General features: G+C 40.9%; 1 protein-coding gene across 9 annotated transcripts in view; it reads left to right on the top strand.

The window, feature by feature from the left end:
• The window catches only part of LOC126455599 (uncharacterized), a 148,074-nt gene that overhangs the window by 37,485 nt on the left and 97,691 nt on the right, over positions 1-12,898 (top strand). The window contains exons 1-2 of one of the 9 annotated variants that reach the window (XM_050091356.1): positions 7,602-7,676; positions 7,772-7,827. The exons of the other annotated variants lie outside the window; for them this stretch is intronic. The gene's annotated coding sequence lies outside the window, so the exon portion shown is untranslated. Of the gene's footprint in view, positions 1-7,601; positions 7,677-7,771; positions 7,828-12,898 lie in introns of those variants that run through there. 9 annotated transcript variants of the gene reach the window in all.

Raw genomic sequence — 12,898 nt, 5'->3', positions numbered from 1 at the left:
GGCCTTGTCAGACACCTTTATCCAGGAGAATAGAGTGCCTCAAGGCTCTGTCCTGAGCACCATCCTCTTTGCCATAACGGTTAACACTATTATGGCCTGTCTCCCACCAGACATCTCTGGTTCCCTTTCTTTTGATGATCTATTGCAGTTCTCCATGGAATTGGCTTCTTGAATGATGTCTTCAATAATGTCTTGATCACCTGCACTCATGGAGTGTTGACAATGGCTTTTGCTTTGCCACTGACAAAATGGTTTGTATGAATTTCTGGCAGCACAATGCATTTCTTCCAATGTCTTTACATCTTCGACATGTTACTCATCCATTTGCTGAAACTATGAAATTCCTGGAGCTCATGCTTGATAGAAAAATTTATTGGTCCTCCCACGTGTCTTGCCTGGCCACCCGCTGTGCTTGATCCCTCAGTGTCGCATGTGTCCAAAGCAGTACTTCCCAGGAAGCAGATCGGACAACCCTCCTCCATTTGTATCGACCCCTTGTCCATTCAAAACTAGACTGTGTGTGTTTTGTTCATTCATCTGTGCATCCATGTATCTTACACTGTCTTAATACAATCCATCATTGTGGAATCAATATGGCCAATGGCACCTTTTATGCTAGCCCTGTTGAGTCTCTATGCAGAAGCTGCCAAACTACCAAGGTCATACTGGCATGATGTTCTCCTCAGCAGATACCCATGCCTTTTTGTCTGCCACGCAGTTCACTTTCAGCTATTGCTCAGGCTGATTAACTTCATGCTATCTGCCAAGTTCCCAGTGGGTGGAACCCTTCACCACCTTGACTTAATGCAGTAGCTCTTGTTCATCTTGTATTTCATTCATTTCCTAAGGAAACTACTCTGGATTGGATCTATTGCTGTAAGTTTCTCGACCTTCGCATGTGACTTAGCAATAGCACCTTTGTATACACTGATGATTCCAAAACTGACTGAGGTGTTGGGTGTGCCTTCATCATTGGCGCTGACTATTTTTGGTATTGGGTTCCGGAAACTGCTCAGTATGTACAGCAGAGCTCTTCACCCTGTATCAGGCCCTGCAGTGCATCCAGCGACACAGGTTTTTCAACTGTGTCATATGCTTTGATTCTCTCAGTGTCCTTCAGTCTCTCTGTGTGCTCTACACAATCCATCCCTTACTACAACAGGTCCAAGAAAGCTTCCATTTGCCCACTCTTGAGGGCACTGCTGTGATGCTTATGTGGATTCCTGGTCACATCTGTCTGAAGGAAACAAGGCTGGTGTCACTGCTGCCAAGGCTGCAGTCCTCCTGCCTCAGCCTGCTAGCTCTTCCATTCCTTCGGATGATCTCCATCCATTTGCCATCTGTCACCAGGTGGTGTCACTTTGGCATCGCCACAGGTCTTCTCTTTATGGGAACAAGTTAAGGGGAATTAAACCTCTCCCAGCAGCTTGGCCGATCTCCTCTCAGGCCTCTTGCTGTGGGGAGATCATTTTAGCTAGGTGGCATATTGGGCACAGTCATTTGATAAGTAGTGATCCTCCCCCACTATGTGCTCTTTGGCATCAGCCTTTGAAGGTTAATCATTCCCTGACCAAAGTTCTCTTTTTTCAACCACTTACAATCTACTGTGCATTTGCCATCTGAGTTATCGGGCATTTTAGCGAACAACACGTGGCTGTCAATGGAATTTTACTTTTTATCCTTCATAGCAGTATAGCGAAGGGCATTTAATCTTTGGTTCGGGACCTCCACTTTCTCTGCGGTGTATTTTGTGGACCTTTCTCCAAGAGGAAGTCCTTGTTCTTAGCACTCTTTCCTTCAGTCAATTGGGCTTAATGTGTAGATGCTTTTAACTTCTTTTCTTTTTCATATTAGTGTTCTAAGTTTGTGACTGTGGCGCTTATGACCTGAGTTGTTTTTTTAAGTGATAGTCCAACCTGAAAATTAGGGTACTTTGCTTCTTTTCATTCACTTATGACATACAGATTATATTTTGGGGTAACTCTTTCCATTCACAAAGGATATTTTTGGTTCAGAAATAGGCAGTTCCAGCAAGAAGTGATGTAAGTTTGGAAACTTCTTGTTTCCCCTGTTCAGGTGTTTGGGAATTCTAACACAGCCCTCTTAATATATATTTTCTGCAATGTTGTTTGTCATTAACAGTATAAGCTTATTCCCAAGAATTAGCTGCTTTCACTCAGTTCAAACTAGGCAGAAATCTGATCTGAATTTGGACCTCACCTCCTTGATTTGTGCAGAAAGGCATGCGGTATTTTGCTGCACCAATTTTCAGTGATTTGCCACAAGAATTAAAAAATCTTAGCTGTAATCCTCGCTTTTTCAAATCCAAACTGTAGAATTTCATCACCTGAAAAAAAAAAAGATCAAGCTAATTCCTGTGTTGTAATGTTGATTATGCTAGTATATACTCAGCTGCTTGTCATTTGTCTAGGATTGGTGTAAAGTTTCTTATCTATTATTAATTTGCTGATGTTAATTTCACACACTGACTCATTCCATGACAATTGAGATTTGCTCCTCAGTTTGGTCTTACAGAACCAGAGTTGTAAAATCAAAAAAGTATCTCCAGTGTGTTGGTACCCTTACCGCTCATGCTGTATGTTAATGACCCAATGGATAATACTGAATGTGAACTCAGCCCTTTGCAGGTTGTGCAATTAGCTACAGTGATGAAGTACTATCTTATAAAATCTGCACAAATATTCAGTGAAATCTTGACAGGATTTGAAAGTATTGAAATGATTTGCAATGTGCTTTAAATGTTTAGACATGTAAAATTTTGCACACCACAAAACACACAAAAGTGGTATGCTATGACTGCAAGCAATGAATCACAATTGGAATCAGCCTGTCACAAATACCAGAGTGCCATTATTTGTTCCAAAATGAAATGGAATGATCACATATGCTTAGCACTAGGTAAAGAAGATGTCAGACTTTGATTTACTGGTACAACACTCAGAAAGTGCAGTCAGTGGACAAAAGAAATGGCTTTAAAAACACGCTTTCGCATCCCATCTTAGACTGTTATTCAAGATTGTGGGACCAGTATTGAAGACTAACAGGAGGTTACTGATGTATATGGGGTGTTCAAAATAAGTGTCGAAACAAGAAAAATAAGTCCAATAAATATGCGTCCAGAAATGCATACTTTCTGTGAAACCAATGTTTACAGGAGGTATTCAACGTGGCATCCATTGATGATGATGATGATGATGATGATGATGATGCACCCCTCAGTCCTCTGGCATAAAGATTGACACACCCTTTGAAGTATACCCAGTTGTTGTTGTTGTACCTGCTGAGTGTCCATACATTGTTGATTGGTGTGGCATACACAAATATGTGAAATGTCCCCATAAGCAAAAGCCTAATGGTCTGAGGTCTGGGAATGAGTGGGCCAAGGTATGGGGCTGAATTGCTTGGGGATTTACTTCAGCCCATACATGCTGGTTATAGAAATTCACAACACTAGCTCTTGTGAACCCTGCCTCATTGGTAAATAAAATTTTGGATGTGAACAGTGGGTCTGCAGCACACTTGTGCAACAGCCATTGACAGAACCAACGTTTCCATGATGATCCTGTGGCCTTAGTGCCTGAACATGCTGTAGGTGATATGGGTACAGCAGTTGTTCATGAAGTACGCCCTAGATATTAGACTGAGATACACCTTCTGCTGCTGCTAAGCATTGCACACTGACCGCAGGGGTTTCTTCCACTGAATGTAGCACACACTCCTCTGTGTCAGGTGTGTGGGCCTTCCATTGTCAGTCTTCCTAGTGCAAGGGTACCTGTGTACTTCAGATTCTGGACAAGTCTGCCAAACAGTTTTTCACAGGGAACTCTGTGCTGTGGATATTTTTCAGTGTGAGGGCACGGCCTCACAGGCTACATCTATTTGCTAAACCATAGCAGAATACCATGTCTGCTCTATTGCTAACAAGTGGTGGAAAAGAGAAAATGTAAATGTACTTCAACATTTGTATGTAAAAACAGTACAGTAACAGTGAACACATAAGTGAATACACATTTGGAAGAGATTGAAACACCATGATACGTACCCAGGGTTTACAGTACTATACAATAAAGCACACAAACATGACAAAACTAATGTAGCTTACAATGTGACTTGAACTACACAACTGATGCAGACCACCTAATGGTAGGTTAGAGAACTTTGAGTAAGACATAATAATACCCTGTCAACACATTTGATGGAATGCCAATGCACAAACTGTGCTAATATCTGCAACAAAACATCGCACAGCACTTCCTGTAACCAAATGTTTATCTCGGAAAGTATGAATTTCCGGACATATGTTTATTGGACTTATTTTTCTTGTTTCAATGCATACTATCACCTCTCAAAGTATTTAACACTTTTTTTAACACCTGTATAAAGTAGGGAAGAATGAATGGTCAGGTCAAAGGTGTGCTTGGCCCATGTGAGATTGTGACAGAGTGTGGAAATAGAAGACAAATATTCTGCAAGAGTGTACTTACAGTTTTAGGTACTGCAAAGACAAGAGTAGTTCAATTAAGTATGTGCTGAGCCGTTTAAGCATTATTTCTTCCCACGCTCTGTAACTGAGTGGAATGTGCATCTTAGTGGAATGAAAAGGAACCTTGATATGTGATACAGTGGGAACTACCCTCTGTCACACACTTTAGAAGGGTATGCAAAATGTAAATGTAGTCTAGGAAGGAGACAGGCAAAACATAAACTGTAGGCCTGTCAGTTCCCTCTCTATAATGTGCAAAATGTTCATTAAAATTGTCACCAACAACATGAAAAATTGTCAAATTTTAATTAAACTAAGGCACAAGCTGGTTTTGGAAGTTGGTATAGCTTAATGGAGTATTTCCAACTGTGAATGAATATGGAGACATGAAAATGAATTCTGCTTTGCCATGGATTCATAGATTTTGTGAAAACATTTGAGTCAGTTCAATTAATTCTGTAATAACAGCTCTTGCAAAATGAGACCTTGATTCAGCCTATGTATACTGAAGGATATAAAAGTAAATTGTTTGGTTTTCAATTATACTCTATCAACAAAGTGATAAATTCAAAACTGAAAGAGGAGTCAAAGAGGCTGTGTATCACCAAAACTATTCTCAGTTTCAGATCTCTGTATTGGGGAAAAAGGAGGAGAAATATACACTGCAGGAAAAAAAAAATAGTACAGCTGAAAAGACAGTGTTGATTTTGATCAGATGATGGCATATGCCACCTGAGGGATAGTAGATATACTGATAATGGTTTCAATGTCATCGATCAACAGATAACATAGTGACATAGTTACCAAAGCTTCATCTATGACTACCCTTTAATAGGGAATGCTTACAGCTACAAAACTCATTGTGGTGCAAATATGTGAAGCAAGCACACAACCACGCACTTGTGGTTCCTGCACCAACTGTGCGAGCTTATAAGGGATCATATTGTGGCCTTCTGAGTGGCAGGATGGTCCTTTCGGAGAATTGCCACACAAGTTGGACATACTGTGTCAGTTCTGCAATGATGTTGGTATCAGTGGTCTTGTGAACATTCTCACTCCTGTAGATGAGGTTCTGGATATCCACACAGCGTAGGCACCTGTAAGGATCATCATATTGTAAGGACAGCAGTGGCAGATTGGTCAGTTACCACAGCACAGATAAGGGGGCTTGTGAGCCCAGATATGTCAATATGAACAGTTGTGAACCAATTATTAGCAGTTGGACTATGGGCATGCAGACCTGTAGTCCATCTTCCATTCATGCCACAGCATTGATGTTTAGGGTTCAGTTGGTGCCGTCAGAGGATCAGTTGGAAGATGGAATGATGTGCCATGGTCTTCAGCCATGAAAGCAGACTCTGTGTGCACACAAGTGAAGGTTGTTTGCACAGTAGTGTAGACCTGGTGAGCACTGTCTCATAGAGTACATTCATCCAAGACCCACTGCCCCACCTCAGATCTTATGGTCTGGGGTCTCATAAGCTACAACTCTCGTTCACCTACGGTGGTTCTGGAGGGGATACTAACCAGCATTCGGTACTTGCAGAATGTTGTTAAACCCATTCTTTTGTCATTCTTGCAACAGGAAGTTGATATGTTGTTCCAACAGGATAATGCTGTCTGTGAAACTCAATTCACTGTGCAAGATGTGCAGCAATTTTCCTGGCCAGCAGACAACGATGCCACGGAGATACACTGGCCAGCACTATGTCTGGGCTTCTCTCTAATTGAGCATGTGTGGGATATGATGGAACGATAAGTCACTCGTGCGACTTGTCAACCAACAACTCTTACAGAACTATGTGAACAGATCAATCAGATGTGGAATAAAGTATCCCAGGACAGTATTCACCATTTCTACAATCAACTGGATCCCAAGAGTCTGCACCTGCATGCTGTCCATGGAGGTTACATCATGTATGTCTATGGGCATTTCAGCATGGGTCGATAGCTGCTACCTCGAAACAGCTTGTTCTATTGATGTGCAAATGTAATCATTTCATGTGTTCCACCTACACTGTTGCAACAATAAATCCTGAGATAATTGGAAACCTCTAAAAGGATGTACCTTTTTTACCCTCACATGTTATGTTTGTGGAAGTTTTTATGTCACTTTTTATGTCACTTTTTATTTTATCTTTTCAGTTATTTGCTTCCCTGGTAGGTAGCACATCATTTCCACAGATCTTTGGTTAACAATAACGGATTATTGGCCCACTGTGTTACACATGACTGGGAAGGGAGTTGAAGCAATTTCCAACAGTTCAGTATGAGTCCGTTCACAGAAGTGATAGATTTTAGTGTGGAATGGAATGACAATGATTATTGATATGTCAGATGAACTTACTAGGATTGTCACTGTGAATAAACATCAGAGTGCATCACTTGTAACAGTGACATTTCATGTTTCAAAAATCCTTCTCATATTTGACCTTAAATAAGGAGAGTCAGAATAGTGAATGGTAAATTGAGTCACATTCATTAGCTGTCACATGGAAAGAATTAATATGACGCTATTCAGCCAGGTAGCATCATAACATGAACTGCCTTTGGCATGCCAGTCAGATTGTAATGTTAGCTACTAGTGAAGATAAATTTTAGCCATAAATGGAATAACTTAACAACACAATTTCAGAAGGCCACTTGTAATTCAATAACTGAGTAAACTGAAATAATGCATAATCAAAACACTGAAAAGAAAATAGAAAATGTTAAATATGAAGTCGTGGAACCAGTTGATCAGTTCCAGTTGATCAGTTGTTGTACATAGGACTGTTTGATACAATGAATGGGTGCACAGAAAAAAAAAGAATAAAAATTGTCTGGAGTGCTGTGCTTCTCATAACGTATACAAAAACTATACTTCCTCTGCAACCAGTGAGGAAAATTTATGGTCTGTGTGTATTACCATGTCTAACTTTCAACAATGGAATTCAGTGCAGAAAAATTATAACATTGATAATTGCTGAGGTGAACATTGGAAATTGTTATGACAGACTGGAGAACAAACAAATTGATAGGGTGAGGGAGAGGAGACACTTACCACGTCTATGGTGTTCGATAAGCTACATGTTCCTCCTGGTTTATGTCAAAAGGCGAGCATCTCGGGGAACTGGGACATTCTCAGCTAGCCATGGGCCTAATGAATATGGAATCCCTGAGCTGTGGACTGGTGAGTGCTATCCATCTCCTGTATGTGTAAGCTTCATACATGCTCTTGCAACCGCTATGTGGTCTTCTGATGAAATGAAATGTTGTTTGTCACAGGAACTAGGGATCTTGGACCAACCATCCAAGTCATGAGGATGATGCTGACCTTTGAGGTGTGTACCAGTATTATAATGACTGCTGACATGAGATTGTCATTAGCAAGCAACCTATGGGGAACCAGATGTGCCTCTTAGCTTGCTAAGTTGCTTGCTTCGAGCTTGGCAACCTCCATTACTGCAGCTCTGGAAGAAAGTTGACTAAAAATAATGCCTTTACACAGACAGAGACCTTTGAAGTTAGCACTAATTCCTGTATTAGAAAATGCATATGCAAATTAATAAATGGTATATTGTCCACACCTACCTACAAAGTCATGGTTGTGCACCAGGTAGCCAAGGAAATATTTCTACAGCCTCAAAGGAATATAGAGTAAATTATCCTCATCCACACAGGCCAGCAGAGACAGCCACAAGTAGTACCAAAGGAAAAAGACATTTACATTAAAAGCCATCATATCATGGAGCACTCTCCAACTGAGCAAGGTGGCACAGTGACAAGCACACTCGACACATTCTGGAGAATGGTGGTTCAGATCTGTGTCTGACCATCCAGATCTAGGTTTTCCATGATTTCTCTAAGTCACTCCAGGCAAATGCGGGGATGGTTCCTTTGGAAGGGCATGGCTGATTTTCTTCCCCACCCTTGAGTCATACCAATCTTGTGCTCTGTCCCTAATGATCTGACTTAACCAGAACAAATGTTGAAAAGGATTATGTAACTGAAGCTATAAAAATTATTCTGTTCAACATAGTTATTGCTACAGTTTACTGCTCACCATCTGGAAATTTTCAACTTTTTGTAGACAAAATGGAAATATTTCTAAATAAAGCAAATAAAATGTATTATGAGTTAATAATCTGTGGTGACTTCAATATTCATTTTCTCATAAATTGTAGAAACAGAGGCCTTTTTTAACCTTGCAACATCCTATTGTTTTATGGCTGAAGTAAAAGCTGCTACCCAAGTGATGGAAACTTATAAAACAGCTTTCGATAAATTTCTAGTCAAGAAAATTTTACACAATACTTCACTAAAAATTTTCAGTGCAGGATTTAGTGACCACCTTGCTTAAATGTTAAACTTAAAAATGAAAGGCAGTATTATTAACAACATGTCTGTAGAACCACAAGTAAAAGGAATAATCAGGATAATGTAAAGTACTTCAACAACTTATTACAGAAAGAAAAATGGTCACAGGTTTACAAAATTAATGATATCAATGAAAAATTCAACATTTTCATTGATACACTAACCTATTTCTTTCAGATTGCCTTCCCACTGAAAACTGTTACCATAAGGGGGAATTCTAGAACAAACAGCTTGCTCACCAGGGGAATAAGGATTTCATGCCAGAAAAGAAAATGTAAATCAAAAATTCCTCACTTGAAATACATGTATACTATAAAAAATACTCCAAAATACTAAGAAAAGTAATAAGAGCAGCAAAAATAATGACTGATACATTTATAATTCAGATAATGAAGGGAAGGCTATGTGGAGTGTCATAAAAAAAAAGAATCTGGTGAACACAGCCCATCCGGCAAAAATGTAATACTATCACAAACAATTAAAAAGTGGCAAACCCCTTAAAAGCAAACAACATTTTTAACAAATGCTTCACAGTTGTTGCCAAAAATATTGTCGCACAAAAAACTGAATAGCACTGTGGTGTAGTGGTTATGATACTGAACTATTGCATGGAGGGTCGTGAGTTCGAAACTCACCTGGACTGTACAGTTTTAATTTTTATATTTGGTTCGAGTACATTGTAAAAGTATCCACAAATTCTCAAGAGTCATTGTACTGGAATGTTCTGTAGCTGTATATCTACGGTATGTGTTCTGGCCAGAGGCAGTTCGCTCCGTGCTCTTCTATGTGCAAGTGCTGACTAAACCTTTGTTAAGTGAAGTTAGTGCTCGTCATTCATCTAATTACACCTTCTTCTACATGACGTTATTCTGGTGAAGGCACCGGGTATTGGAACTTGTGATAGGGCACATTATCAGCGACACAGTGGCCCCCATCAGGCGACAGAGCCACCGTTTACGTGGTGGGAAACCAGAGTTCAAGCCATATTCAACAGATCACAGTCTATTAGAGACAGAAGGAGGAGAGGATGCTACAATGACAGCAACTGTGTGCCACCACATGAGACATTCTTCCGGCTTCTCTGGTGATGATGGCCAAGATTTGAGCAAGTGGCAGAAGGTACATGAGCGTATAGCCAAATTCAACAAATGGGATGACACCGTGTGTTCGGCTAACATATTTTTCTACTTGGAGGGTACTGCCTAGCAATGGTATAAGAACAACGAGGAGAAGTTCACAAGCTAGGAAGTATTTCAGCGACACACGACAACAGAAGTGGAAGGCTGAAGATAAATTAAAGTGCAGGGCACAGTGTCCAGGAGAAACTACAGCGTCCTACATGCAAGACATCTTGGAGCTGTGTAAAATAGTGGATCCTAGAATGAAGGAGGAAGACAAGGTTGCACATCTCATGAAGGGTGTTGCTGAGGACATGTATCAAGCCCTACTCCTGAAGGAAGTTTCGACAGCAGACAACTTCATATAATGGTGCCAGTATATCGAGACAATGCATCTAAAAAGAATTAAACACAAGAAGTTTGAACAGCTTCCAAATGTATTGATGTCTGTGATGGAGGAAGCAACTGATTTCACAAGTGTTCTTCATCAGATAGTGAGAGATGAAGTTGAGAAGGCACTTGGATTGCACGGTGAGCCAAAAACCGAGACACTTCAAGAGGTCATAAGGGAGGAAGCGGAACAGGCATTGAACCCAATCTCTCGTCCTTCATTTCCCTTTAAAACGGTGAAAAAGTCGAGACCAAGGCAGAGTTACATTCCTACAATGTTGCATGAGGAACCTGTTTGGGCACCAAGGAAGACTGGCATCTGGAGGACCCAGGATAACCAACCAGTATGTTTCCACTGTGGACAACTGGGACATGTGGTGCGCTGTTGTCGAGAAAGGTGTCATATATTTGATGATGCCCATGCCAGAAGACAGCAGACCGATCTTAGCCGACGCCAACTCCGGGATGACAAAGATGACAAAGAAGATGTGGGTGCAGGACGATGTAGGTCGCCATCGCCGCAAGCTAGCCACTGGAGAGGACACTCCCCAACACACTGAACAAGGTCTTCATCACTGTTTAGAAGCTCCAGCCGATCACCTAGCCGCCATAACCTGGAAAACTAAAGGGTGTGACATTTGTTGGAGGTGAGGCTGCCGTCAATCACTACAAAAATGATAGGAAATGACATCCTCATGGATGGCTGACCATCCCAACCTCTTGTGGACTCGGGAGCATCATATTCAGTCATTTCAGAGAAGTACCATCGCCAGTTGCAGAAAACCGTATTTGTCAACAACAAAACATCTCTGCTGAAGATGGCTTATGGGAAATACGTAAAACCTACAGGAAGATGTACCATATGTGTGGGTATAAGTGGCCATACACAGCCCTTAGAATTCATCATCTTACAAGAGTGTAGTCATGACGTCATTCTCGGATGGGACCTTTTGAAACTTTCTGAGGCAGTTATAGATTGTGGTCACTCGAAGATTATGCTAGACGAGATGAGATACTATGGACAGGAATATGTGCATCCGAGTGTGTGGAGGCTACATGTGCTGAATGAAGTGATCATTCCTGCAGTCAGCGCTAGAAAGGTAACTATCACATGTCATGCCATGCATCAACCCATGGATATTGTAGTGGAAAGTAAGAAAAGCATACCACTGAAGAATAACTTGGTCATCCCAGCCTCTGTTGTCTCATTTAAGAATGGATTTGGTGACGTGGATAGTTAACTGTTGATGAGAACCACAGATCCTTCCAAGACTCATGTGCATAGCAAGTGCTGAGCCATTAATTGAAGAACAGCTAAGCGTCAGAAAACTCCCATACCTAGTCTGTGGGTGAAATTAGTGCTACCACTATGAGACAAGATCTTCTAGCTTGACTATCACCAGATCTCACTACAGAAAAAGCTACTTGCCATTCTTCAAGAGTTCCCTGAATGCTTCAATCTATAGGTGAGGATCAAATTGGACAAACTGACAGTGAAGCACCGGATTAGCTCTGGAGATCATCAACCAATAAGCCAGAGAGCATACCGTGTGTCAGCAATGGAACGTCAATTAATTCGTGACGAGGGAGAGAAAATGATGGAGAAAATGATGAGCTTCCGCAGAGCCCATGGCCATCACCAGTGATCCTCATTAGGAAGTAGGATGACAGTTGGCACTTTTGTGTCAATTAGGAAGCTTAATCGGATAACTAAAGAGGACGTTTCCTTCTTCCACGAACTGACAATACACTAGATTGTCTGAAGGGGGCTAAGTTTTTCTCAACCATGGACATGTACTCGAGATACTGGCAAATCAAAGTAGATGAGGCTGATCATGAGAAAACTGCATTAATCACCCTTGAGGGCCTGTATGAGTTTAAGGTAATGCCTTTTGGTTTGTGTGATGCACCAGCAACTTTTGAACGGATGATGGCAAATCTTCTTTAGGGCACCTGAAGTGGATGATGTGTCTTTGTTATTTAGATGATATTATAGTGTTCTCAGACATATTTGATGAACATACAAAAAGACTGAGGGCCATTTTTAAGTGTCTCCAACTAGACGGACTGACACTTAATCCGAGAAAGTGTCTCTTTGGAGTAAAAGAAATCAAAATACTTGGACACCTTGTGTCAAACAAAGGTGTGTGGTCAGATCCAGAAAAGGTGAGATCTATAATCAAATTTCATATTCCTAAAAGTATTAGAGATATGAGAAGCTTCCTCGGATTATGTCCTTATTACTGTCATTTTATCAAAGACTTTTGTATCAAAGCCAGGCCACTCAAAGAGTTGTTAAAAGCTGATACTAAATTTATCTGGGGTGGTGCTCAACAAGATTCTTTTGATGTGCTGTGAAAAGCTCTGATGACTGACCTTGTACTTGGTCTGTATGATAAGAGAGCATCTACAGAACTACACACAGATGCCAGCGGGTATGGGATTGGTGCTGTTCTGGTGCAAATTTCGGATGAAAAAGAGATGGTTATAGCCTATGCTTCTAGGACACTTACAAAAGCCGAGAGAA

The sequence above is a fragment of the Schistocerca serialis genome, chromosome 2, assembly GCF_023864345.2.
Source record: "Schistocerca serialis cubense isolate TAMUIC-IGC-003099 chromosome 2, iqSchSeri2.2, whole genome shotgun sequence".
NCBI lineage: Eukaryota > Metazoa > Arthropoda > Insecta > Orthoptera > Acrididae > Schistocerca > Schistocerca serialis.
This window is presented reverse-complemented; position numbering and strand designations above follow the sequence as displayed.